A 26,264-nucleotide genomic window follows, 5' to 3' on the forward strand; every position below is an offset into this window, starting at 1 on the left:
ATTTGGTCACAGCTCTGGGGGGCTGGCCACTTACGTGTCAACAACCCGTATATCATAAGTAACAACGATGGATCTAAACTCAAATACATTTATAACAGTCAAAACTCCAATTTACATTGAGGATAAAGAAACTGAGGTGATCTGGATAAACTCATACATTCATCCTGAACGCAAAATAAAAGATGCCACTGAGTTAGTGAAACATGTGACAGAAATGTATATGGCGCCAGAGAATCCTCTGATCATTTTGACTGGGGATTTTAACCAACATCTTAAGGGCTCGGTTCAGGGATATGAGGTAGTGCTGCAAACAGGCCTTTATAATATCCCTAAACAACACGTTCCACAGCAGAAGAAGAAGAACCTGTGCAACTACACCTACTAGATGATCTGGAACACTTAAACCTGCGTGCACTAAACGGCAGATTCTCAGATGACATTCCACCCGTAGCCTCATATTACTCCTCAACAACCAGTTCTATCTTGGACTACACCTTTGTAAATCTTGCACTTTTTGATCACATCGGTGGGTTCAGAATGGGGGATAAAGGAGACAGTGACCATCGCCCACAAGAATTCTACATAACCTGCATAGCCTCAAAAACAATCACGCCAGAAGCAACCAAGGAGATTATTCATACCTCTAACCTACGGAGGATTAATTGCACAACAACAAATATAGCTATTAAAGCTGACGCTGCAATTCAACTTTTCAATAAACTAGCTGAAAGCCCAGGAAATCAAATAGAAACCTGGGAAAAATTCACAGACACACTCATAAGTCAATTAGCAAAAAACAACAACAACAACAACCGGGAGCTACAGTCCATACGAAATAAGAACAACATCTCGAAGAAAACCCGAGTAGAGATAAAGTCTCTTAAAAAAACAATTAATGCAGCCCTGTGCAACCTAAGACATTCACCTTAAAACTTAAAAGAGCAAAGGGCAAAATTGAAGAAATTTAAATGGCACATCAAAAGAGACTCTGAGAATGACCACTGGGCAAAATTACTATGCGACATAAAATGCAACAGTAGTCGCTTCTGGAAAACAGTCAACGGAATCATCCGTCCATATCACACTGCAATTGGGTCAAACATAACAGAATCAACATGGATAAACTACCTGTCAAGCCATTTTAACAACCCCACTGAAACACCTGGCAATTATCAAACAAGCTTTTTTACGCCGCAAGTACATATCAGCCAGACCTCAACCTACCTGAGCAACCAAGAACTTGGAGACAACGAAAACAGCCAACTAGGTGTCACCAGCCATCACCCCCTGGTACTAATAAGGAAACAAATTGTAAAAGGAAGGAGAGAAGGAGCACCAGGCCCGAATGGCATTCCTCCGGCATTCTACAAAGCTAAGCCTGATGCCTGGGTGTATATTTTTCATTCTTTATTCACGGACATCAGGCGGTTGGAAATAATACCAGAACTTTGGAAAGGGTCAATCATAGCACCAATCCATAAAAAAGGGGACAAGGCTGATCCTAACAACTATCGCCTAATAGCTTTGATTGACAATGAGGCAAAATACTTTTCAGGCACAATACTTGAAGAACTAACAAGCTGGGCAGAGGCTAGTCTTACTATACCGTGGAATCAGACTGGGTTCCGTAAATCAACAAGTACCACCACCAACATCCTTACAATATCCCTAATAATCGACGCAGCCAAAATCTCCAAGCAACCATTACACCTGTGCTACATCGACTTTAGTGCTGCATTCGACAGTGTGGATAGAGGCAGACTGTGGAGGAAACTGGATCAATGGGGTGCACCAGCACCTACGGTAAATATGCTGAAGCTTCTACACACAAATACCTGGGTGCAGGTGAAACTAGGCGATGGTAGTCACATCTCCAAGAAAATTTACACCTCAAAAGGCTTGAAACAGGGTTGTGTGCTTGCACCAACCCTGTTTAATCTATATCTGGCTGATCTGCCAAAAGTACTTAATGCCTGTAACTCTCATTCCCCGCGGTTAGGTGGGATTGCACTGTCCAACCTAATGTACGCAGATGACGTAGTCCTGCTTAGCCACACACACGTCGGACTACAGAACCTCCTGACGGTAATGCAGAACTACGCCAAAGAGAACAATCTAAGGATAAACCTGCAAAAAACACGGACGATGACAATCCAAAACAACAAAATGATACGCCAGAGAAATTGGTTCTTCGGTAATAGAAAAATTGACGCGGCAGACGAGTATAGATACTTAGGAGTAATAATAGACAAAGGAGGCTTGTTTAAATCTCAGATGAAGGAGGAAAGAAGAAAGGGCTTGTTAATGGCCATAACTCTGAAAAATCTTGCGCACAAACTCACGGGCCGCACCTGACCCCCTTACTAAGGGTAGCCCAGGCGAAACTTCTTCCCACAATTGCATATGGTAGTGAAGCAATGCGGGGCAGAGACGCTAAGCAATTAGACAACCTTCAGGTTAAAGCCTATAAACAAATGTTTTGTCTTCCGAACTACATCCCTCCAGCCCAGGTTAGGTTGGAGTTCGGGCTCCTGCGACAAGATCTTGCCAGACAAGGTGCATATATCATCTGTTGGTTTAAGATCAAAAGCTCTCGGTCCCACATGCTTAACAGTTTGCTGTGGCAAGAACTGCAACACAGAGATACGTCCCAAGCCAGAGCTTACCTCCAGTCAGCCTTGGAATACAGTAAACTACAGGAACTCTGGGACGCCCAAATTGGATACTACGCTTTTAAAAAACTAGCCTGGAAGGTCATTAAACAAGCGTCACTGATTGAAGACAAGGCAACCTTAATAGAGCCCACGCCTGGATGACTCTGAATACATACAATTCTCTGACCCCACAAACATACTTCAATCAGGGGTACTCTAAAGCAGTAAAAATGAGTTTTATGAGGTTCAGACTGGGAGATCTGCCTTGTGCCCAACATCTTCCGCCATGGCAATGGCGGCTAGGTCAAGACTCCTGTAGCCTGTGCAAAGCTAAGCAAGGTGACATTTTACATTTAATCTGCCTATGCAAAAATATGGCTCAAGACCGGCAGAAACTCCTAAAAAACCTATTTAACATAATGGGTATCCGAACAAGGAGACAAGCGGTACTAGCATGTTTTAATCCAGAAAACACTCAGTTAAATTGCCGCCTAGCAAAATTTTTACCGCTTGCTGAACAAAAACGGCTAAAAAACTTGGTAACTGACGAAAAATCATCAACGTTTCTCCATACTCCGAAGGAGATACGGATCCGTCTCACTCAGACCTTAAGGACTCATCCTCAGTCACAAGAAAGCCCCTTTGAACGAACAATGAACTTGCCTGCTCGCCCCTCTGCTGTTGTACACAAATGCTCTTTTAAACTTAAATTTTTGCACATAATTTACATTATCTATAATCAAATTGAAAACGTGTATGGTTTAACATTAAGTTATTAGCACAACAGCACTTCAGAACTAATTTCAGGTAATAGCCTAAACTTATTGACATATTGGCTATTTGTACAAGGAAACGGCTCAAAACTTAATGAAAAAAGTACCTGTTTTATAATACTTTTTTAACTGATTTTATTGGTATTATGTACTGTTAACAAATGTTATATTGTTATGGTTTTTATTAACTAAACAATAAAATGTATTCTTATTCTTATTACTTTTTCCGAGGTGTGATTCCTGGTATATCTGAGGCTATTTTTTTTACAAATGTCTCAGTGACAAGTGAACACTCAGGTTTTCAATTTGAAAGAAGCGTGTGTCGTTTGTGCCGCCCAACCCTCGTTATGCAAATCTTTAGATCTGCCACGGAGTTGAATCTAATATTTTGAAAAAAGAAAGCAATTTTAGGAAAGTTAAATTAGGTAAATTTGAGCATCAGCATTGATTCTAACCTTTCCGTAATTTCAAACTGTAGCTACACACTTGACACTTACAGAGAGAGTGGTACTACGCTCCAACGAGCAGCTGTCAGAGAGACAGCCACGGTTACCGGCATTATCAGCTAGAAAAGATTCACAACATTTTGGACATGTGATTTTCAGACATACTTTCTTCTCAGAAATTGTCTTGGTGTTTTGCAATATGAAACACATGCCCCGCCCCCGCGTGTCATGGTCGTACTACTCTGTGGTTGGGGGTGAAGCATCCCTGCACACACTCCCCCGTAAGCGTAACGAAACTTGAGGGCCCCCCTGCAAATATCACGGAGGGGCCCCCACGCTCTGGATCCAGGCAGGAGGTCTCGGACTTGGGCCAGCCATCCGTGCACAGTACCAGAAGGGGCCCTGGCGCATGGGGCCCCCCCACATCGCGGGGGCTATTGTTACGCCACTGCACTCACCTCCTCCCTACAGCTTTCAACCGCCGCCTGCTGCACCGTTCACCTTTGAGACAATAAGATACTTCAGCAAGTCAAGTGTTCGCACTCGACATCCAGGTTTACCCAGCAGGCCACTGGTTTGGATGCCAAGAGTCTAACTACGAGTCATTTTTAGGTCTTGCTTAGAGACAGCTTTAAGCTGTCTTGCCAGTCTCATGTAATAAATACATAATACATTCATATGTGTGTGTGTATATATATATATATATTACAGCTCCACACTGCCAATCGGTAATCATACCGGAACACAGACGACAGCACTCACGGGGGGAGAGTTTTGGAACTCTCCCCCCGTGAGTGCTGTCGTCTGTGTTCCGGTATGATTACCGATTGGCAGTGTGGAGCTGTAATTTGATGGCGGGAGCACCCCCGCCGTGACAAGCACAGTTCATGTGTGCGCTGGGCTGGTGCCTAACTCAGGAGCGAGATATATATATATATATATATATATATATATATATATATATATATATATATATATATATATGTATGTATGTATGTATGTATATATATATGTATATGTATATGTATATATATATATATATATATATATATATATATATATATATATATATATATATATATATATATATATATATATATATATATATATATATTTTGTTTTTTTACATACATACATAGAGGGACTTTAGGTTCGTCCTCTTCATTCATTGGTCTATTTAACTGTAATTCAAATGTTGTTTTCTCCCGCCACATCATACAGCATAAGGCAAATGGTGGGTCAGCCCATCTTTCCCGAGCACATGTGCACAAAGGACTAAAATGAAGTGTATTTCAATGCCATGGCAGGTGGGCCAACACTGTACTTTGTCAATTTTTTTTTCTAAATGTTCATTCTTTATTCTTTCCTTGTTTTCTCATCCTTGTGTGTTTAAACTAGGTCTTCAGGTTACAGTAAATCAAAGGCAATAGTAAAGTTTCTTTGTTCCACAAAAAATTATGTTTCTTGTAATGTGCATTAAAGCTAAACACTGCTTCCACAACTGGTCTAAGAACACCTGTCAGCTAAGAAGCACCCCAACTGATCTATAACTTTTTTTGTTTTGTTTGTTGCTTAAGGCTCGTCCTCACTTCAAGTGAGTCTGATAATTGTTTTGTGGGGGGACAATATGTAGCTCGTTCCTTATGTAGGAAATGCGGGAGGGTGCATGGCAGACAGTGGGTATTGTTTGTTTCCTTTTACAGGTGTAGCTCGAGTGTTTTATTGAAACTGTCAGATTTCTAATAAGGCAGGTGGGAATGCACTCATGGGAATTGCAGTGATCCTGCTGTTTTGCTTCTTATGTCATGATTTAAGGTGCACTTTTAAGGCTGTATGCATATCCCCAATGCTTCTGTCACTACATTTGCATCAACATTACTGTGATAACATAATAAAGACATTTTTTTTAAGTACAGGAGCATTAGTAAATTATACTTAAGGAGAGTAGGAAAGTGCCTTTTTTGACATGGCCAGCCCCCACCTTTGGCCCTAGTACTGATGCTTGTTGACTAAAAGTGCACTGGGGCCCTGATAACCAGGACCCCAGTGCTCTTTCCCTTCAAACAGGTAAAATGTTCAATTGTAACCCAATTGGCAAGGACTTTAGCATCCCAGTAAGTCCCCAGTAAATAATACCCCTGGTACTTAGGACAGGGGTACTAAAGAGGGTCCTTAAGGGCTGCAGCATGTACTATGCCCACCCTAAGGGCCCCACACACAAAACTGCATGCACACTGCCATTGCAGGCTGCATGAAATGGTGCAACCCATTTTTGTAAACACAACATGGCCCACTTCTTGTTTACCATGGCCAAAGCCACAGCATATACTATATGTAAGTCACCCCTACAACAGGCCTTACAGCCCTAAGGCAGGGTGCATTATATTATATGTAAGGACATATCTGATGAGCAGATATGGCCCTGTGATGTCCAGTTCCATTGCCAGTCATTGCAAGTGTTCAGGCAGCCATTTCGAAACCATGTGCTGTTCACTAGTCATCATGAGTGACACAACTACATGATGGCTGCACTGAAAGTTAAGGTGTTTAGTATCAAACACCTTGTCTTAATAAAACCAAACTGATGCAAGTGTTGGATTTATTATGACATGCATGCAGAGGGCACCTTCGAGGTAACCCCTGGAACCAACCAGTCTTTTAGTGTGCTGGCTGACTGGGGTTTTCCAGCCTGCCACCACAGACGAGTTTATGACCCCCTTTTCGGGAAAGCCAAAGCTCTCAAAGGGCAGGAACGATGCCTTCTCCTGAGGAAGGTGATAACACCTCCTCGAGCAGCAGGATGGCTAGTGAATTAGTATACTAAGGCCAGAGGTTTCAAAGCCTCTGTCGCCTTTGATATGCGACTCTGGCTTCCTCCAGACCTGGAGAATGCCACCCCCTGCCTTAGGCCCCATTTGGCATCAGAGCAGGTGGCAAAATTAGCTAGTCAGTAGTCGCGTTGCACTTTCAGGCTAGGCACACCCCTATGATGGGCCACCTGAAGTGGACACACAAAGGGTTCCACCATCTTGTTTTTGGTGAAACTAGGAACTCTGGGTCAGGTTTATGCCCACTCACCACAGGAAACGGTCATATAGGGGGTGTAGTCACCCCAGGGGTAGGTAGCTCATTGGCAACTACCTTACGCTCACCTTAAAGCCCCTAAATTCAGTATTTAGCTGACCCTGTGACACCAGAAACTCAGACTCATCTACCTGGGAACAGAAGGAAAACAAAGAAAAGACAACAATGCAAGAACCGTGGACCAGCATCGAAATTAGTGCCAAACCCTGCCTGACTTCTGCTCCCCCCAACAATTGCAAGAACTCCGCCAACCAAGCAGCATCTTCCTTGAGGTGGAGGAGCCATCTCAAACTCAACCCGGACAAGACGGAATTAGTCCTGACCAGAGGTGGTTGCAGTCCCTGGTCCCCCTCCCATTGGCCCTCCTCACTTGGTGTTCCCCCGCTCCCAGTTCCTAAGGTCAAGACCCTTGGCATCCTCCTGGATTCCTCACTTTCTGTTCACTCTCAGGTCAATTTAGTTGTTTCCTCCTGTTTTTTTTCCCTTCGAATCATTAGGAAGATTTCTCGTTTTTTTTCTTTACCTGCCCTAAAAATTATAGTGATGGCCATGGTGCTTTCGCGCCTCGATTATGGGAACATCATCTATAATGGCGCTCCAGCCTACGCCACTCGCCGTTTGCAGCTAGTGCAGAATCAGGCTGCCCGCCTGATCCACGGCCTGCCCAAATACCATAGAGCTACTCCCCTACTGCAGGCCTTGCACTGGCTGCCGGTGAAAGAGCGTGCTCTGTTCAAGCTTGGCTGCACTACTTTCCAGGCCAAAACAGGCACTGCCCCGGAATTTATCTGTTCTGCCATCACCCCCTACATACCTGGACGAGAGCTTAGGTCTACTCATCAGGCTTTGTTAACCATCCCCCGCTTCAGCAAGAAAAAGACTGGCGGTACGAAATTCGCAGTGCTTGCTCCTGCATTTTGGAACTCCCTCCCCCCGGAACTCCGTATGTCATCCTCCTACATTGAGTTCCGGAAGGGTCTTAAAACTTTTCTCTTCTCCCGTGCTTACAATGCTTAAATTCCCCTCTGCTCCTGCTTGCTCCTCACAATCCAACAGCGCCAAGAAACCGCTTGGTAAAAGTGCGCTATAGAAATGTTTTTAAATTCAAATTCAAATTCAAATCTCACTGCATCTGCAGGAACCAACCGCACATGCTCAGTTCACCATTTTGCTGACCATTGGGTCCACAGAGGGGGCAACTTGCCAGGAGGAGTTCATCGTGAGTCCAGGAGGACAGTTCTACAGCTTCACCAAATCTCAAGACGCTGACCCTTCCCGGAGCCTAGCTGCACCAATACCCGGAGCACATGACCCCTTGCAAGCACCAAGGCCTGTTGTGTGTGCAGCTCGGACACCACGGACGCCAACACCGACCTGCCGACCAGGGACATCAGGATCTCCAAGCTCATCATCGAGAGTGGCCCTGCGGTCTTGTTTCTCCCCCGCTCCAAGTCACCGAAACCAAATGAGAGCTGCTGACTCAAACGACCCACCGGACAAAAAAGCTCTTCACCCGAGACCCCTAGGCTGACGTCACGTAAACCAGCTATGACTTTGTGCTCCAGAGACCCTCAAGAGCCGAGCCCCTCTTTGACTTCGTAGTGATTGAGGCTACCAATGCGACCAGGAGAAGAAACGTGTAAACCATTTACAAGTATTTCTAGGCAGTGAGTGTTTCTCCCATAGGATAACATCACCATGTTTGAGGCTCATACCTCATAACCCGTTATTCAACTGTATTTTCTAGTTCTACAAAAATTCCTATCTACGAAAGTACTTACCTGATCCCAATGATCTTGGTGTCTACAATTATATAAAAATCTGTATTATTTTTCTAAATTGGTCTCGGATTTCTTTTTCAGTGTGTGTCTCATTTATTGATTCTGTGTGTACAACAAATGCTCTACACTTCCTTATTGGTTTACAGGGGCTTACTTTAATAATCCCAAGTGCTCTTCTAGTGGTAGTGTGGGCGAGCAGCCTAGGCTTATCAGATAAGCTTAAGCTGCTCGCCCACACTACCACTAGAAGAGCACCTGGGATTATTAAAGTAAGCCCCTGTAAACCAATAAGGGTTGTCTGGACTATTTGCATGGTGTGCCCCTTCATTCGGTACATTGGATAAATAGCCAGCTTCCTGTAAGGAGAAAGGCTGGCAAGCTAACAGAAGCAAGCGCAACTTGCCTCATATCTATGAGTATCACCATGGTAATAGCACCAGATGTATTGCCTTCACTGGTGGGGATGGCAGTTTTCACTCCTTTACACCCACCAAAATGATACGAGTTTTAGGTTATGTCTGTACAGTAGAATATGAAGTTACTGATCATTTTGTGGTCAACACCGGAGTTCTTTGTTGTAGGGTCGCTCTGGTCAATATCTTACCATTCTCTGAGTCTTATTCTAAGTCGAACGGCAACACTAGGAGAGAAAACAGCCCAGGACGAGTGCAGGGGTAATGCCATCAGCACATTTCATGGTTTAATCAACAGGTGGCATTAACCTCCTAGTTTGCAGTGCCGTAGCAAATAAACATTGTCTAGGAAACAGTCTTTTGCGGAAGTTCACATATCATTACTATAACATCCTCGAGTGAATACTTTGAAGTACCCAAAAAGCCAACTCTCCAAATATTCGACCTCCACAAGAGAGCAAGTCATAGATGAGAGGAGCACAAGCCGACTCAACTGGTTTTGCACATCTTATTCTGCATAATGTAGGCATGTCACATTCCGACCATTCCAAGGGAAAGCAAAACAAGTTAAACAACATTGTAGAACTTTGTAAGCACTGCGTTAAAGACAACAGAAACACCTCATGAATTTACCATGCATTTTTAAGAGGAGGCACTCACAAATGTGACTTCTAAGTTTGGGAAAGAAGCACAAGAAGGCCAGAAATTTAAAAAGACAACACCATATTAGAAAACAGTATTAATAAAAACATCAGTGAGGTAGACAATAAGCCAGCAGAGAATGGGGACAAAAAGAGAGTGTTTATGGATCAAATGGGCGACTTTTCAAATGTTGTGCAAGAATAACCTGTCCAAGTAGGAACGTCTATGCAGAGGGCCTAAAAACTGTACATGTTAAAAAAAAATTGGAACTAAAGGATCCAATGAGGTAGTAGAAAGCATGAAGCTGGGTGGCTATCTTCAGTAGCTCCTCAGATGGCCCTGGTAAATGTATTTGTCTGAAACACAAATAATCAGAATCTGCCAAAAATTTAAATTTCTGAGTACATTTTTGAGTGTAACCCACTGGCACTGTGTGAATTTCCCAAGGAGAGTAAATATAGACCAAAAGAAGACTAAAGTCTACTCACCTGTCTTTCTTAACATTTCGATGAATGATAACACCGATTTACAACACAACTGATATGCTTCACTAGCATAGGGCAGAGTGGGAAGGGTATCTAGAAAGCTTGGAAGACTAAGGGGGAGGAGGCCAGCCAATGTCCCAGAGAAGCAGTAATTAGGACGGGATTGCGTCGGGTTCAGATTAGGATTCTACACTGAGTCTATTATAAGTTAAACTTAAGCATGTTAGGAAGTGTGACAGCGATCTCTGTCTAGAGGATGTATCGGGTGGGTATTTTTCTTCATACCGTCTGGGCACGGCCCAGACTGACAACATTTTTGGGGGGTTGAGGGGGTGGGGTGAAGTCAGGATTTCCCTGGCCTGGGTGGTCAAGACGGCAGTGGATGGTGGGGTAAAAGTAGCACTATCCAGTAGATGGAGTGATGACGTGATAACATGCAGCCAACTATGTATAAGAATGTAGCAACTGGGAGAGTTAATTACCTAACGTGAAAATAATGAATCTAGTAGTTTAATGTGCAATGATAAAAAAAATACAAAAAGAGAGACACATTTGAAATGTGCTGATTCACAATAGGCAGTCATAGTTACCAGTGTAGGCTATAGCAAAGCTATGAAGTATCTTGCCTTTAACTAGAAAGCAGAACCTTATTTGCTGAAATGTGCACAATGTGAATTAGAAACTTGATCTTAATTGATATGTTTAGAAATGTTATCATAACTGCAGAATGATCGGGTTTCACAAATGTATTATCTTATAAGCAACACTTTCTTAATTAAATGACAAGCACGTCCTACTTTTTCATGTTTCATATAACGCTTGATTAGTATAATCCATGCATTTTAAACAATGATTCTTGATTCATAGTAAAAGGAATGCATTACCTAACAGTGGTTTTGCCTTTTAGTTAATAGATCACTGTTCTCACAGTGAAGCAAACTTATATGTGGAAGGTCGATCTGTGCTTTAAGGGAACCGAGTCCAATGTTTCATGAACCTAACTACTCAAAGACTGACTGTTGCTAACCTTGTGATAAAAGTGTACAAGCCAGATGTATATTCGTGGGAACAGAGGATATGAACCTGCTTACTGAAGAGGACTGCCATTCTATTGGCTGCTGGAGGGAAGAAGCCGGATACAAGGTTTTCAACATGTTTTCTTTACTTTTATATTAGTGCGTGTTCCTAGGTAGAAGTAAGCCACTCACTTATTGCTGAGCTCTGAAGAGGATTGCCCCAGATCCAGACCCCCGACGGTTGTGGCTACTGCTGCATCTGTTTCCCTTTGCCATTTTGCCTTCAACAGATTGCTTTGGCAACTGTATTCTGATTTATATGGATTTATTAAGACTCGGCTGAGTCTTACGACCTACTCTTCATGGGAAGTTCTGCTACTCTAATTTGGCTTGAAAGCTTTATGCTCTTCTGATCGCACTCTATTCCTTGAAATGTGAACTCTTCATGGCTTCTTGAACTCTTAAACTTTGATTCTGATATTTAGAATAGGGAATCTATTCCTCCATGAAACGCGCTTAATGCATTATAATTTTGATGCTTGGTCTAGCCATTCTTTAATAAAATTTCAGAAAACTTATTTGATTTATGGACTAACTGAAATAAAGACAAAAATTAAGAGAAGAACTTTACTAATTTCTCAATGAGAATAAAGGTATTGGAAAAATCTATCTAAACTCTCATCATTTACTGAACTTAAAACTGGTGATACTTTTTAAGTTTGTGATGACAACTTATGCTCCTTGACTCCTGTTACAACATTTCAAGGTCCATCAAGAGAAAGACAAATGATTTAGCATGGGAGAAAATGATAATATTATAAAGAGAACAAAGATTTTAGGGCTCGGGCCGCACTTACACAACTTTGGCCTTATAATTGCTCACAGAGATGTTGCCAGACTTTGGTGCAGCATGGAACTCTCTGTGGTAAAATGGCAAGTTAATGTGGACTGGTATATGTCTGCCGAAAAATAGGTTTCAGTAGGGGAGTGTTGCCCTTTATGTGCAAAAAAGGACAGGATGGAAAAACTATTATGACTATAGTCAGTGAGTTACCCAACTTGAGTTGACACAGTGAATAACACCCTCAAACTTCTGAGGTTGAAAATGTGCCAGACCGCCTTGAAGAAGAGACAGTATGTTATAGGGTGGCTCTCAGTGTCACAAGACTAACCCACATAACACAAAGGAATACGGCTTTAATGAATGATAATGGTTTTATATTTAGAAAGTGCTACCTACCACTTTTGCATCGCATATATATACATGAATTGCTTGCCTTGCAGGGCAAAACTTATTTGTAACACTTATGCCGGAAACTTTAAAAAAAAATATTTAAATGTATTTTTTAACAGCTAGATTTCTTTTAAGCCTTGCCTATCTGGAAAACTGTCAAAACACTCAATATACAACAGAGCACAATTGAAGATGTATCTGGAAGGAAAAAACAAGAATTGCTCTAACACTGCTACTGCTTCCCAAAAATGGAGAGTAGAACCACACTGTCAGACCTAATCAATTATTATATAGCGGGGAGGCTGAAGAAAATTGGTACTTAATTAAATACGCCCTAACTGGCTTCACCCTCTCGGACATATTAGAAACGTAAGTCTTCAAACCAGCAGTTTCATACGAGACTCACAAGAACCCTGCTTGATACAATGGCTATGCTCAGCCGAAAAACAGTACTTATCTTGCATCCTGCACCTCTCAGGCCTCCATTTAACAACCCTGGATTCCAGAAACAAGGAAACATTTGGAATTTTGTGGACCTTTAGTGGTGCTCCAGCTGTGCGTGGACACTACAGGGTGTAGGTATCTGGACAGTGTAGTAGTTAAGTGTATGGTGGAGCTCTCTGAGTGCGAGATATACGTATGTAACTTTGGAGAGGACATGGTTCATTGGCACAAACATCTGCTCCCCTTTCCTGGCTAAGCATATCTCTTCAAAATGATATAGGTGTCTAGGTTCCTTTATTTATCCATGAATAGGAGTATGCAGTGGTCACACATTTGTCAGTTATGTTGTCTAGAGCAGCCACGGGCAGTGAGACATGCGTACAGCACTTATATATTGGGACAGCGCTGCAGACTTCTTCTTCTGCAGTAGAGAATTGGAGAATGGCCATGGCCATGTTATGGTGGAGAGAAAAGAGAGCTAAAGCCGCTCCATTATGGACTGTGGAGGTACTGAGGGTCGTTGCCCATGGGAACGGTTTCTGAGATTTGATAGGAATATCTTGTTTGATCAAATTATTGAAACCATTAGCCATGGAGAAAACTGTTTAATCATTGAAATCTGATATTCTGCACTGCATCAATATCTGTGAACTTTGTATATTGTGGATATGTGAAAAGAGAAACTTGATTGAAAATCCAAGACCCAAGAAAAACATCTTAGTAAGAAATAACTGCTGCGGCTTTGGGAACATATGGTACTAAAGTGAACTGAAGGAAAGGTTTTGGTCCAGTAATTGTGGAATAAATGGAAAGAATAAGCAAGGACCAATTTAACAGCCAGCAAACAAGCTTCGAGACAGTTTAGCAATGTTGTCATCTCCATTCGTTCGGCTTGATGTCCAGGAGCCACCAGCTGTCTAATGCGTGTCAAACTGAGTCCTGTGCTGTGGGCGATTACTGCATAGGAGAGTGCAATTTACTGCCCATAAGATGCTCAGCAATGCTTTTCAAATTCTTTTGCTCGAGGTTGCCAATGAATCTAATAACAAATAAAGTGCCATGGATGAGTTAGTTTGTGTGCAAGGGTTGAATACTAACTTGGGCAAACGGTACAACTAGCGGGGTCAGCATGAAACAACCCCCATCAAATGATAAAAGAGAAATGGGCGTTAAAAAGCACACAGGACATAGATTGGGTTAGTATTACCGAGTGCATTTTTTTCAAAGCATTACACAGTCAATACCAAGAAACACAAATTGCACAGCATGGAAAACAATCCATACCAGTTTCACGAAATAGCGAATTCATCAGATTTGGCCATGGGTGTTCACGGGCGAGATCGATCCGGTTTTGTTCAAGCCGTAGGAGAGAGATTCTTGAAAAGAACTGTTTCCCGAAGCTGTAAAAAATGGAAATAATATTATGTACACACAGTATGAGGTTTGTTTTAACTAGTAATTGTACAGGAAATGCCAGTGAGCACAGTACTGGCACAGCAAAGCACCCCTCAGTCAAAGGAAGAAGATTGTGGTAAAATGGCGCACAGTACCAGCTGCTGGTTTGAGCTCCAGTAGATGTAAATCACTCTGTAACGACGACTCACCTAAACCCAACCCACGCGCACGCACACCCAACTTATGAAGATAAACCACCAACGATATTACTCTTAACAGTTATACTAACAGACTTGGGTTCTCACATTTATAAGTATAGTGCGTATGTCAGGCTCCACATTACTGCCACAGCAAAGCATAAAAACATTTTAAAAAACAAACAAGAAAGAATTGGGCCTACAGTCAAGGTCTATTTAATGAGATTCTATCTCGCTGTGCGCTGTGTTATGGTTCTCATTAAAAGGGGATTCGTTTACCAAATAACTTCAAATATGTAGCAGGAAAATATTTCGATAACTTGTAAGGCCTAACATATTAACAATTTAAGATCTGAACCCGCAAAGCACCCCGGCCTCCTTGTCCCAACAAATCCAATGGTTTAGAACACTAATTTGTGCTCCAAGAAAAACAATAAAGCGAACGAGCCACGTTAATTCAAATGTATTTCTTATTCATGTAGTTGTTACCACAACACAGGTGCATGGAGAACCAGTTACCGCGTGGTAGAAGCAAAATGTTTCCTTTCAAAAAACTCCTTCATCAAGCTTTCCATTCTTTCCTCCGAACCAAGAAGGCGCATAAAGACCCTATAGCGGAATAGATGCCAAACTTGCACTCGATATCCCTTATCCTTTAGAACCAGCAGTCTGAAAACAAGCATTGATAAATACAATGTGTCTGGCTTTTATTAGGGGAATTCTTTTGGTAATACTTGGAAGACTTTGTTGCCCCAGCTGTCTTGGAAAGAACATACTATAATGAAGCAACATCCTGGGCCACAACATTATGGAAGATGCAGGTATGGACCCTGTGTTGAACAGACTGTAGTATCAGAGTAGGGTTGGTGCTTTCAAAGAGAGTTATGAAAAAGAGGCAGAATATAAAGTTTGTCTTATAAATGGTGAACTTAAAAGGCATGTGCAATAATATATTGCCCAGTAGACACTTAACAGAGAGACTATATTTTCTAAGGAAATCTTATGTGTGTGCATGCCTTGACTTTGTGAAAAAAGGAAAATCAAATGGTCAACCCAAGTGATCAAACAGTTGACTATGTTCACCTGATTATTTTATCTCTTTTATTGATTTTTATTTTTATTACAACAGGAACAACTTCCATCAGCATTACATGCATAGTTCTTAAGCAATACCTATCAGATACATTGGGCAATAATAGCATGACAATCACATATACCATAGTCATATAGATACAATAGCTCTGGGTAAATCGCGTTAAATCAGTGTCTCTCTATAGTGCCCAGTCTTCATGGGTAATTTACAAGAATATCGTTTTCAGGGGCAACGCCATGAGCCCGGAGCCGCCTGTATAACCAGTGTAAGATGTGGTTGTGGTAACAAGGGGAGGCGTAGAGGGAGCGGAACTTGGAGTGGAGCTGGAGCACCTCGATTTGCCAGTGCGTGTTGGCGAGTTTGTTGCTTGTTGCGCCTTTGACTATGTTCACCTGATTAAACATGGAAAGGACGGCAATCTGGAAAGAGAGAATTATGGCTTCGAGGTCGATTTTGACCACAGAGGTATTGGTACATTTACACACACATGCACACATAACAAGCAAACATTCTGCTAAATTCATAGGCACAAGATCAAGTATAGGGAATTATTTTCTCAGTCCACACAAGGCCTGAATCTGGGCCTGCGCACATTGAGGATAGTGAGGGTCCAAGCGAAGCACGAAGGTCTGGAGCTGTGTGAGCTGGAAGTCTCTCTCTTCATGCTTTATTCGATTTATCAATAAATCATAAAAGCATACAAATACAATTTATGCAGACAATTTAAGAACAGTTTTCATATGAACAAAGTTACAAAAATGGATAAAACATTTCTCCAAAAGTTAAAATCTACAGCAGTCATTTGGATGAGGGGCCTCGTTTTACACTAATCAGTCAATATTAACATGTGTTAGTTAACTCATTGAGGGCCTCATGTAGGTAGCGAAATACCGGTCGGTAACGGCCGAATTTCGGTAAATATGCCGTTACCGACCGGTATACAGACAAGTGAGATGTAGGAGTCCAAAAACCACTTTTCGGTAAATATGAGGCGGTAAATACCGATTCATAGTTACCGAATACATAATTAACGAATCGGTAAACATGAAGTGGTAAATATGAAGTGGAAATAATTAAAATGACATGTAGGAGCACTCGGTAAATAAGAAATCCAGGAAAATCGGTAAATAAGAGTCGGTAATTAACACGGATTGAAAGCAGGTGGTAACCAACAGCAGTGCAGCTCAGCAATCCCAAAATGCAACAGCGTGGACAGCCTGGCAGCCATGCACGTCATTGCAATGCGCCTACATCTACAGGCAGCAGGACTGAGGGTTTGGCGACGGAAGGAATGCATCCACAGACAGCGCATCACACTATTCCAGCTGACTGATGCAGAGATACATGAGAGGTACAGGCTACACCCCGAAACCATCATGGACTTAAGCAGGGACCTACACCCACTCCTGGACCAGCCAATAAGAAGGGCGCACGCCATACCCCCACATGTGCAGGTGCTCTGCAGCCCACATCTGCTGGCATCCGGCATTTCGCAGGTGGTGACAGCTGCGGTGGGTGGTGTATCCCAGAGTTGCCTGTCCCGTTCCTTCAGGAATTCATTCCCCCATTACATTGGCTGCATTGATGGGACACACATCCCACTCTGTCCACCAGCTGACACAGAGCACATCTACAGGATCAGGAAGTCCACCCACTCCATCAATGTGCATACCGAATGGAATGTTATTGTGAAAGGTCCCGTGGGTGGCAGAACCAAAAGGTGCGCGTATGCTATTTACAACGAGGTCTGCAAGTTGTCGCACAGTGAGGCGGCCTCCAGACTGAGAGCCATTGACCAAGCGAACATGGAGAAGGCCTAAGCCGTTATAGATATTAGCACTAGCACTCTCACTCCTAGGATTCATGCATGAGACAATGGGCACATGCAAGTACACGGCGCATGCAATGTACAAGCCCCGATTTCGGCGTGCGTCCTACGAGGTATCCCAGTGCCTGTGATTACACCTTCTTTCACTGTGCTTGCAAACGGTATTCATTTAAATATGATAAATGATGTTTGCTGCGGGATGTGAGTGGTAATCCCGTACATAACTGTCTCGCATGAAGTTGTCTGCTGCAATACTGTTCTTATTCCACCCCCGCATGGGCGGCGGGATGTTTCCATCTGACCTTCGATTCCAACCTTGAAAGCAGAGTCCAACTAGTTGAGCAGAATAGAGCGCCATTGTCCCACAAACAGGTGCCTTTGACTTCCCTCGTGAAATATTTGTCCTTCACGTTGCTACTACGCGCACTGAGGAACAGGCGCTTCTGAATACTGACCTCCCCCTGCATTTCGGCTCTTTGATCCAATGTATTATCAATGCCTCGTCCACGACCGGCCTGGCTCAATTTGTGTGAACATGTGGGGCTCGGGTCTCGTGACCTCCTTCCACACTATTATTTGTGTAATTTCGGCATTTTACATTCACTGTTCCCGAGCATCTTTGGAGGTGTTCCGCAGCATCTGGCGCTGGTGGAAGGTGTGCTGCTTTTACTTTTCATACTACGGAATGGCTGCTCCTTCTGTGCCACACGAGCGCCTGTCCCGTCTGCATCTTCTTCGTGATAGGATGCTTGACTTCTATGGTACTTTGCCATTGGCGACTTTGAGCCTGGCTTATGGATTATCCTTCAGGTATTCCTACTTCACCTGCGTACAACCTGTATTGCACTGCCTGGATTGTCCCTTTGAATGGCCTCTGGATTTGTGCTTGACCAACATGCTGTCTCCGGTGCCGGATTTCGATCGACTGATGCGGCCCTTAGTGTCTCACGAGTTGTCCTGTTATGGTGTCCGGATCATGGAGTGTGGAGCGGCGCTTGGTATCCTGGGTAATTGGGACATCTCAGCGGCAGCCTACGACTTCTTGTCCATGACCTATTTGGAGGAACATTCCGGGTGCCCTCAGATTGTGCTAGAGGCTCCGTTGGTTGGAGCACACGTATGTTCCTTTTCTTTACTCAATTGGATGGCTGAGACTTTTAGTGGCCCTGAAAACGATTGGCTGTTGGAAGCCGTGGCCACATATGCTGCCTATACATTCATGGATTGACTGGATAGTCGTCCATTGCGCCTGTGCTACTGGACAGCACCCTGGCGCGACATTCATTTCTTTTATTTCTCGTTTTTCTCTTCCTGATGGTCTGCTTGAGTTGTTTACTATATATGCATTGTGTTTTTTACAATTGTATGCTGCAATTAATTGGACTGTAGGACTTTGGCGCTGCATTGGTTATGCCCTGTCCTGCTCTGACCAAACTGAACTCTGCTTTCTCTCTTTTCTTGCCTATTACATATTGCTTCGCTCAAGGGGGCGTGTAGTGAGTTCTCCCTGCATACGAACATGCATTGTTCAGTTGGCATGACCGCGTTGAATGTTATGTAGCCATATTTGTGTCTTTGCACACGACACTGCGTTTACATGTTCTTTCTTGAATAAACTGATGACTCGAAAATTCCTTCAGACGAGTGCATTATGTTGTTCCCATCCCAAGCACTGCGCAGCGACCTTGGTCTGTACATGCTGTGACACACAGTCTGGAATTTTACACAATGCATGTTTTCCACTCTGGGTTGTTCGACCCACGATTTAGCCATGGCACACGCGCAGCTGCACATACCTGAAAGTTGGTGCTTTTAATATCACAGACATCATGTTTATTATTCAGACCGAAGGCGAGCCTTCCTGCGAGGAGACTCCTGATGCTCCTGTGATGTGATTTCACTGAGCTGATCTTTGAGGTATGGGGTCCCCTATTCAAGCCTGAGAGACCTTCTATGATGGCATGATTGTGATATTGGCTACTTGGTTAAGGGTAGGTGGTAGTATCCTCGGTATTTTCCGAATCGCTAAATACCACCTCGGTATTTACCGAATCGGTGGATTCCACCTCGGTATTTACCGAATCGGTGGATTCCACCTCGGTATTTACCGATTCGGTGTATTCCGATTCGTAATTACCGAATGTTACCGAATCGGTAACTGTTACCGAATTTTTACCTACATATAACTTACCGATTCTAATTTACCGATTCGGTACGGCTCGGTATTTACGAACCGGTAAAATTTATTTACCTACATGAGGCCCTGAGTTTCTAAATTTCATCACTGACATTAAGAAGCGAGAAACAGCAAAGATGACATCCACATCTTCTAAAAGCAAAAAATTTAAATATGCAGGTTTACATGTTCTTATCCCCCAGCGTTTAAGTAAGGGTAGAAGAAATAATTTCCTCGGGCTGGTATACAGATTACAAAAGAACATGATGTGAATGTTACTTTGTGTTGAATGGTCGTCGCATGGACATATTAATTTCAATGAGGCCCAGTCATTCTGTTTCGGCAAAGTGACCAAGCGGAAGAAAATCCCTAGGCGCAGCCTAGTTAAAAGCATGCGAGCATAGGGTACTTTTTCAATCCCAAGGTAAGATTGTAGGCCTTCAGTAGGGGTGATTTGCTGATAGCTCAGGGTTGTGCCTTTAAGTTTCTCAGTGTCCCATCTAGCACTCTCTAAGTGTATAGATAATAGTTTTTTAAGGGCCGGTCTAGTCAAGGTTTGTAGGGTCTCTGGTTCGTCGTAAAATTCAGAGTGTCCAATGTTAGAAAACATCGTTTGTACGTATCGCAGCCACTTGACTTTTGCTACACCGTCCAAAGCCATGCAGTCTTTTATGAGATTTCTATTCAATTTGCACTCCTCTGTGGTCCAAATCTTATGCCAGAGCAAACAAGGTGATATTTTTATGATGTCGCTAAGGTATTTGACGCCGATCTCAATGTGAGTCATAAAAGCCGACGTGGTTTTGGACACACCTAGTAAGTAACAGATGAAAATATTCTCGCAAGTTTGTAATGAGGACACATTCTCGAAACCCCAGAGACCTGCGCCATATGTGGCCGTAGCTATACACTTTGCCCGGTAGATCTGTAACATTTCTTGAATGGGTTTACCCCCAATTTTGGCTGCAAAGGTTCTTAAAGCACCTATGGCACGGCTAAAGGCGAGTTTCCTAGCTGACACTGCGTGTTTCCACCTTCCCCACCTGTCAAACACAATGCCCAAATAGCAAAAAGTGTCTGTGATGGCAATCTTTTGCTGATCTAAATATATTGAGCATGATGGTCTGTTGTTCTTTTGGGAGCAGGGCATTGAGAAAGTTTTGGAAATATTCACCTTTAAATTTCTTTTACCCATGTAGGATGAAAATTCATTTACTGCTCTCTGCAAACCTACTTTTGTCCTAGACATAATTGCCGCGTCATCGGCATATAAAAGAATGGGTACAGGCCTACCATTAACAGCCGGATAATCGCTTGACAGAGTTATTAAGCTTTCAGCGATAGAGTTTATGTAAAATGTGAAAAGCAAGGGCGCAAGTATGCAGCCTTGCCTCACCCCTCTGTTTATGGCAAATTTATGTGAACATTGCCCCTGGGTCCCAAATCTTACTCTGGCCCCCGCTTCTCTATATAGTTCTTTGATAAATGTGAGGATAGCTGAGTCCACCCCGATGTCTTCCAGTGTCGACCAGAGCATCGCATGGTCCGCGCAATCGAATGCGGAGCTGAGGTCGACAAAGGTAACAAATAGGTCCCCTTTTTTGGCCTGCGTATATTTAGAGACTAATAGGGACAAGTTTAGGGATTGGTCCAATGTCCCTAGTCTCTTTCGGAACCCATATTGGAACTCCGAGATAACCTTCTTCTCTTCTTCCCAGTGTTGTATCCTCTTAAGGACAATCCTGCCAGCAACTTTCATGAGTCCGTCCAATAGCGATATTGGACGGTAACACGCCGGGTCGTCCCTATTCCCTTTTTTAAATATGGGGACTACGATTGCCTCCGACCAGGTGGTAATAAAACCGCATTTATTTCCCATATTTAATACGTTGGTTAACAAGGGAACCCAGAAGTCCGGTTCTGATTTATAGAGATCCACTGGGGTGTGGTCAGGGCCGGGGGCTTTACCTAAAGGACTTTCTCTAAGGGCATCTTCCACTTCTAGTGTGGTAAATACCAGTTCAATAGGGTAAGGAGGTGCTGGGGAGACAGTTAGGTGGTTATCCTGAATTATGCTATCTGGGGGTGAATTCACCTTGCATGGGTTCGGGGCATTACCCTGTGTGTTGTTGGAATAAAGATTACCATAATGTTCTACCCAGAGCTCAGCCGTTATAGCCACTTCTACAGAATTATCTCTATCTTTTGAGTTATAAACAGATCTTATGACTTTCCAGAAGGCATTGCTGTCCTTATTCCTGGCGGCTTCCCCCAAAGCTTCCCAGGCCTCCTGCTTCAGTTTCGCCCTCCGCTGTTTAATTGCCAGCTTATAATAGTATCTCGCTTGACGAATTTGAACTCTATCTTTTGGGTCGGCAGACAAAGCTTTCTTTAAGATTTTCAGTATAGATGTACATCTAGAGTCAAACCACCCACGAGTATGCCTCCCCTTGTCTTTGCAGTTCCTAGTCAGTGCATTTTTTATATGGCGCTGAATGTTAGAAAAAGCAACCATGATGCTCTTTGGGTCAGTATCTTCCTCTAAGCAGGCAAGTATGTCCGTGGAGCAAGAGGATAGGAAGTTTTGAAAGAAGGATGTTGGGTTCATTTTCTCCCATTTAATTACATACCCATTGGTCTTAGATAGGGTAACCTCAAATGGATATAGAACCCTACTAGGTTCCTTTACTTTGCCCTCCATGAGATTTACCCCGAAGGTGATGGGATAATGATCGCTCATGGGGTCATCCCCCGTTTCCCAGAAGGTTATAAAGTCAGGATAGGTGGGTGATATCAAGGCAAAATCGATTGTGGATTTACAACCTCTTCCATTGTACGTTGGGGCAAAGGGAACCGGGGGGGAGCATGCCTGGTTAATAAAGGTGAGGTCAAAGGTAAATATGACATTGTTAAGAAGAGACCCCATGTTGGTGTGGGAGAAGTGCAGAGGACCGTCCTCCCCGAGATCTGACAGGCCGCACAAACCTAGCTCAGAAGACGGACAGACGGAACAATTGAAGTCACCCACCCACAACATTATGTGATCCCCCGAACCTTGATCTCTCAGTTTGTGAATATGATGGATCATAATATTCAAATTTGATTCCACCTCACTAATTGGCAAATTATTATAAAAATTCACAAGAATCACCTTTTGCGAAGTGCCCCATTTAAGTAGTATGATTTGGAAGTACTGATTGGATTGGAAATCCCAAACTTTTACATCCCCTGCGTTAGATATGTATGTGCACAAGCCCCCCTTGTTGCGACCCTGGGCTGATGGTACAGCTGGGGAATGGAAGGTTTGGTAGCCCAACATGTGCACTTCCTCTATAAGCCAGGTTTCTTGTAGGCATAGGATGCCATACTTCTGCACAATCTCCAGCCAAGGTTTGTGGGTGATCTTACTACCGAGGCCTGCAACATTCCAAGAAAGGAGAGAGTGCATTGGGTTTCTAATTTCCTGTGGATGATGCCCTGCATTCCCCGTTGTGCCTATCCGAACTTGCAGGTGTGCAAGGTCTGCCTGTAGTTTGACCTGTGCAGTAAGAGGGTGCTGTTCAGGGGGGTTTAGGTCTATCCCAATGTGGCTTGGAACTTGGGGTATGGGCATTAATTTTTCACTCGGGACAGTTTCCGTTAGGGGATTTTGGGCATTGGTAAGGATTGGAGCGACACTAATTCCCAGTCAATCCACCTGATCCAGACATTCAAACCTGTTCATAGTGGGTGCTCCTTCCCACCAGTTGTTAAAGGGTTGCCAACCATCCCCATGTCCTTTCCATCTACGATTGTGGGCTATTGACCAAACCCCAGGTGGCTCAACAGTCTGTTTTGGAGGATAGAAAAAGGTGAGGGGTCTGGTGACAATAGATTGGTCAGTATCCTGTGAATCCCATATAGTGATATGCTGGGCTGTGTGAGGGTCTGCAAATGAGACCACTATGCAGTCTCCAGGGATGGATTTATGGGTACGACCCACCCATGGCACTCTCCTAACCATTAGAACCCTAGTCCTAACAGTATTGGGGAGCTGTCTATTGATGTTGAGCCAGTGAATCACCTTATTCTTTAGGGACCACTGGGTCTCCATAGAAAGCGGGTCAAGTGGTGGTACACCAGCCAGTATGACGACGTAGGGCCCGGCGTCAGGAGGAAGATCAATGTAGCCCCCACGAAAGTTCTGGCGGCCATGGTACTGGTTGGTTATGCGCGCAGTAGGGGGGATATTAGTCTTATTGGGCTTGTGGGCGGCCTTAGGGATAGGGTTGGGTAAGGTCTGGTTCTCGGGGCCTTTTGCCACTGGTATTGGGATTTTTGGTATTGGGGGGAAAGGGAACGATTGGCTTAGAGCGGGGTTTGGGTATTGGGGTTGGCTTTGGTGGGGGTAGGGACAAGACCGGAGGTAGCATTTCAGGGGCAAGGGAACTAACGTTCGTTTCTGGAGCCGGGTGAATACCATCGTCATTCTCCTGAGGAGTACTCTCAGCAATATGAGGATAAGTTGCTTCCAGTTGTTTTAGGCTAAGGGTGGCCAGGGAGACTAAGGTCTTATCCATCTCGAGGAGATTATTCTCGATACGAGAGAGTCTGAGTTCCAGAGGTGACAGTAATTGTTTTAATGTACCCCAGACTATCTTAAGAAAATCTTCGTCATCACCCCCCTTGTCTCTATCCCTCCCTGACTCACTTTGCCCTCCCTCTTTGGGTTGCTCATCATATGTGGGGAGAGGCGCTTGAATAGGGTCAAGGGCTACGTTAAGATTGCTGTGTTCCCTGTCCCCCCCTATTAGATGGTTATCCAAATTTGGCGCTTGTATGGTCTCCCCAGTGGTGGGTAGTGTTCGCCTTTTATTAAAGAACTGCAACCTTGCAATTTTTTCTTTTTTGCGGGCATAAGCAGATCTTGCATTGTTTTTCTTTTTTAGAGTTGGGCCATCTTTGTTTTTATTTTTTGCTACTGGGGGAGAAAGGTCAGGGGGGTCAGGGCTATCCGACAAGACAATGGCAGTTCCAGGTCCAGTGGGCGCGATTCCCTCGAAAGTTTTGGGGGGCACAGTAGTTAAGGTGGGTATAGACTCTAATGAGAGGGAAAGAGTTGGGGGAGCATGGTGAACATCGGCATGGATTATCAGTTGGGGAGGGCAAGAAGCATGTTGTGGAGATGCAGCAGACGCGATTTTCCCTAGGGAAGATTTTTTAGAGTTAGCAAAGGTCTGGGAAAGCCTACGTGCCGCGTCAAGCTCAACTGACACCCTCTTCTGCATTTTAGTGATTTCAGCATCAATTGCTAGATTAGTCTTAACAAGGAAATCATCCAATGTCCCGCTGGGCTTACTCAGCCCCATTGCACATTGAGGATAGTGAGGGTCCAAGCGAAGCACGAAGGTCTGGAGCTGTGTGAGCTGGAAGTCAGATGAAGGACATACGCCCACAATCATACATGTAGAAAACATGTCCCCCAGAGTAGTAATCCTGTACTCTTTCTACTTAGACATGTACGCAAAACCCTTGACACAGTGCGCTTCTGACAACCCTGTAAAATGGCTCACAATATAATTCTGGATAATGGAGGTGCATGAATCAAGGCAGTTTGCGAGAAACACTTTGAATAGGTTAAATGACTGAACTGCGTTGTGTCCATCAGATGTGATCTCAAGAACGAATATATGTTTCTTGCTCTGTCTCAACAGCTTTGAAAAACACACAGAAACCACAGGGCCGCATAAGAGCAAGCATTCCTATCTCCCAGCACCTGCGATGACGGGACAGACCTATTTCCAGCAGCAGTAGCTGTGGAGAGCCGAAAATAGCTCCTGGTAATAGGTTCAGTGATTGTGGCTGGTTCTTCTAGGCTATAATTACGAGCTGATATAGTTCCTGGTTGTGTCATGCTGCTGTGGCAGAACACAATGTCTTCAATCAAATGGGGGAGCTCGTGCACGCCGAGTTTGTAGATCAACGTGAAGTCACACCGAGTCAGTCGTACGTGCTGGGATTCACACAAACATATATCTGGCCAGTCACGTAGCAGATGCAGAGACGGTCTTGAAATGACCACTGTCCACACTTCGCATACACTTGTGAACTACTTACTTATGCAATTTTTTATCACGTGGCCGAGAACCAAAAAGAACTTCGCTGGTTTGATCCCGACAGCCCACTGACAAAATAAGGCAGAGTTTAGGCAGCAACAATCCATAAGAAGTAAATAATGAGAAAGAATACCTGGTGCTCAGTTTTCAAACTTCCAATGAAAATTCAGGAGCGAGACAGTGAGAAAAATTTCACACTTTAATTACGCCCGGTTCATTCAGCTAAAAGTTGTTTTTAGAGAAAGGTTCCACGTGGTGATCATGAACACTGCACATAAAACAGCTGCAGCCATAATGAATGAATCGAGATTGTTAAAAATTTACAAGCAGTCACCCAACAGGCAGATTGCAAACACATTAAAAAGCAGTTCCGGCCAGGAGCAACCACATTTTATGGGAGAAGTGGTTCACGAGGCATGTGTAAAGTATCTATTTGTGGCCTCATTTTATGTACGTGGGAAAATCAAGGGCAAAAATCATCCAAGGGGCGGAGGGAAGGAATATCATT

General features: G+C 43.6%; 1 protein-coding gene across 6 annotated transcripts in view; it reads right to left on the minus strand.

Moving 5' to 3' along the window:
* The window catches only part of INPP4A (inositol polyphosphate-4-phosphatase type I A), an 857,226-nt gene that overhangs the window by 683,526 nt on the left and 147,436 nt on the right, over positions 1–26,264 (minus strand). For all 6 annotated transcript variants that reach the window (XM_085622821.1, XM_085622820.1, XM_085622817.1 and 3 more), the window contains exon 2: positions 14,257–14,372. The gene's annotated coding sequence lies outside the window, so the exon portion shown is untranslated. The remainder of the gene's footprint in view (positions 1–14,256; positions 14,373–26,264) is intronic.

The sequence above is a fragment of the Triturus cristatus genome, chromosome 8 (assembly GCF_964204655.1).
Source record: "Triturus cristatus chromosome 8, aTriCri1.1, whole genome shotgun sequence".
Taxonomy (NCBI): domain Eukaryota; kingdom Metazoa; phylum Chordata; class Amphibia; order Caudata; family Salamandridae; genus Triturus; species Triturus cristatus.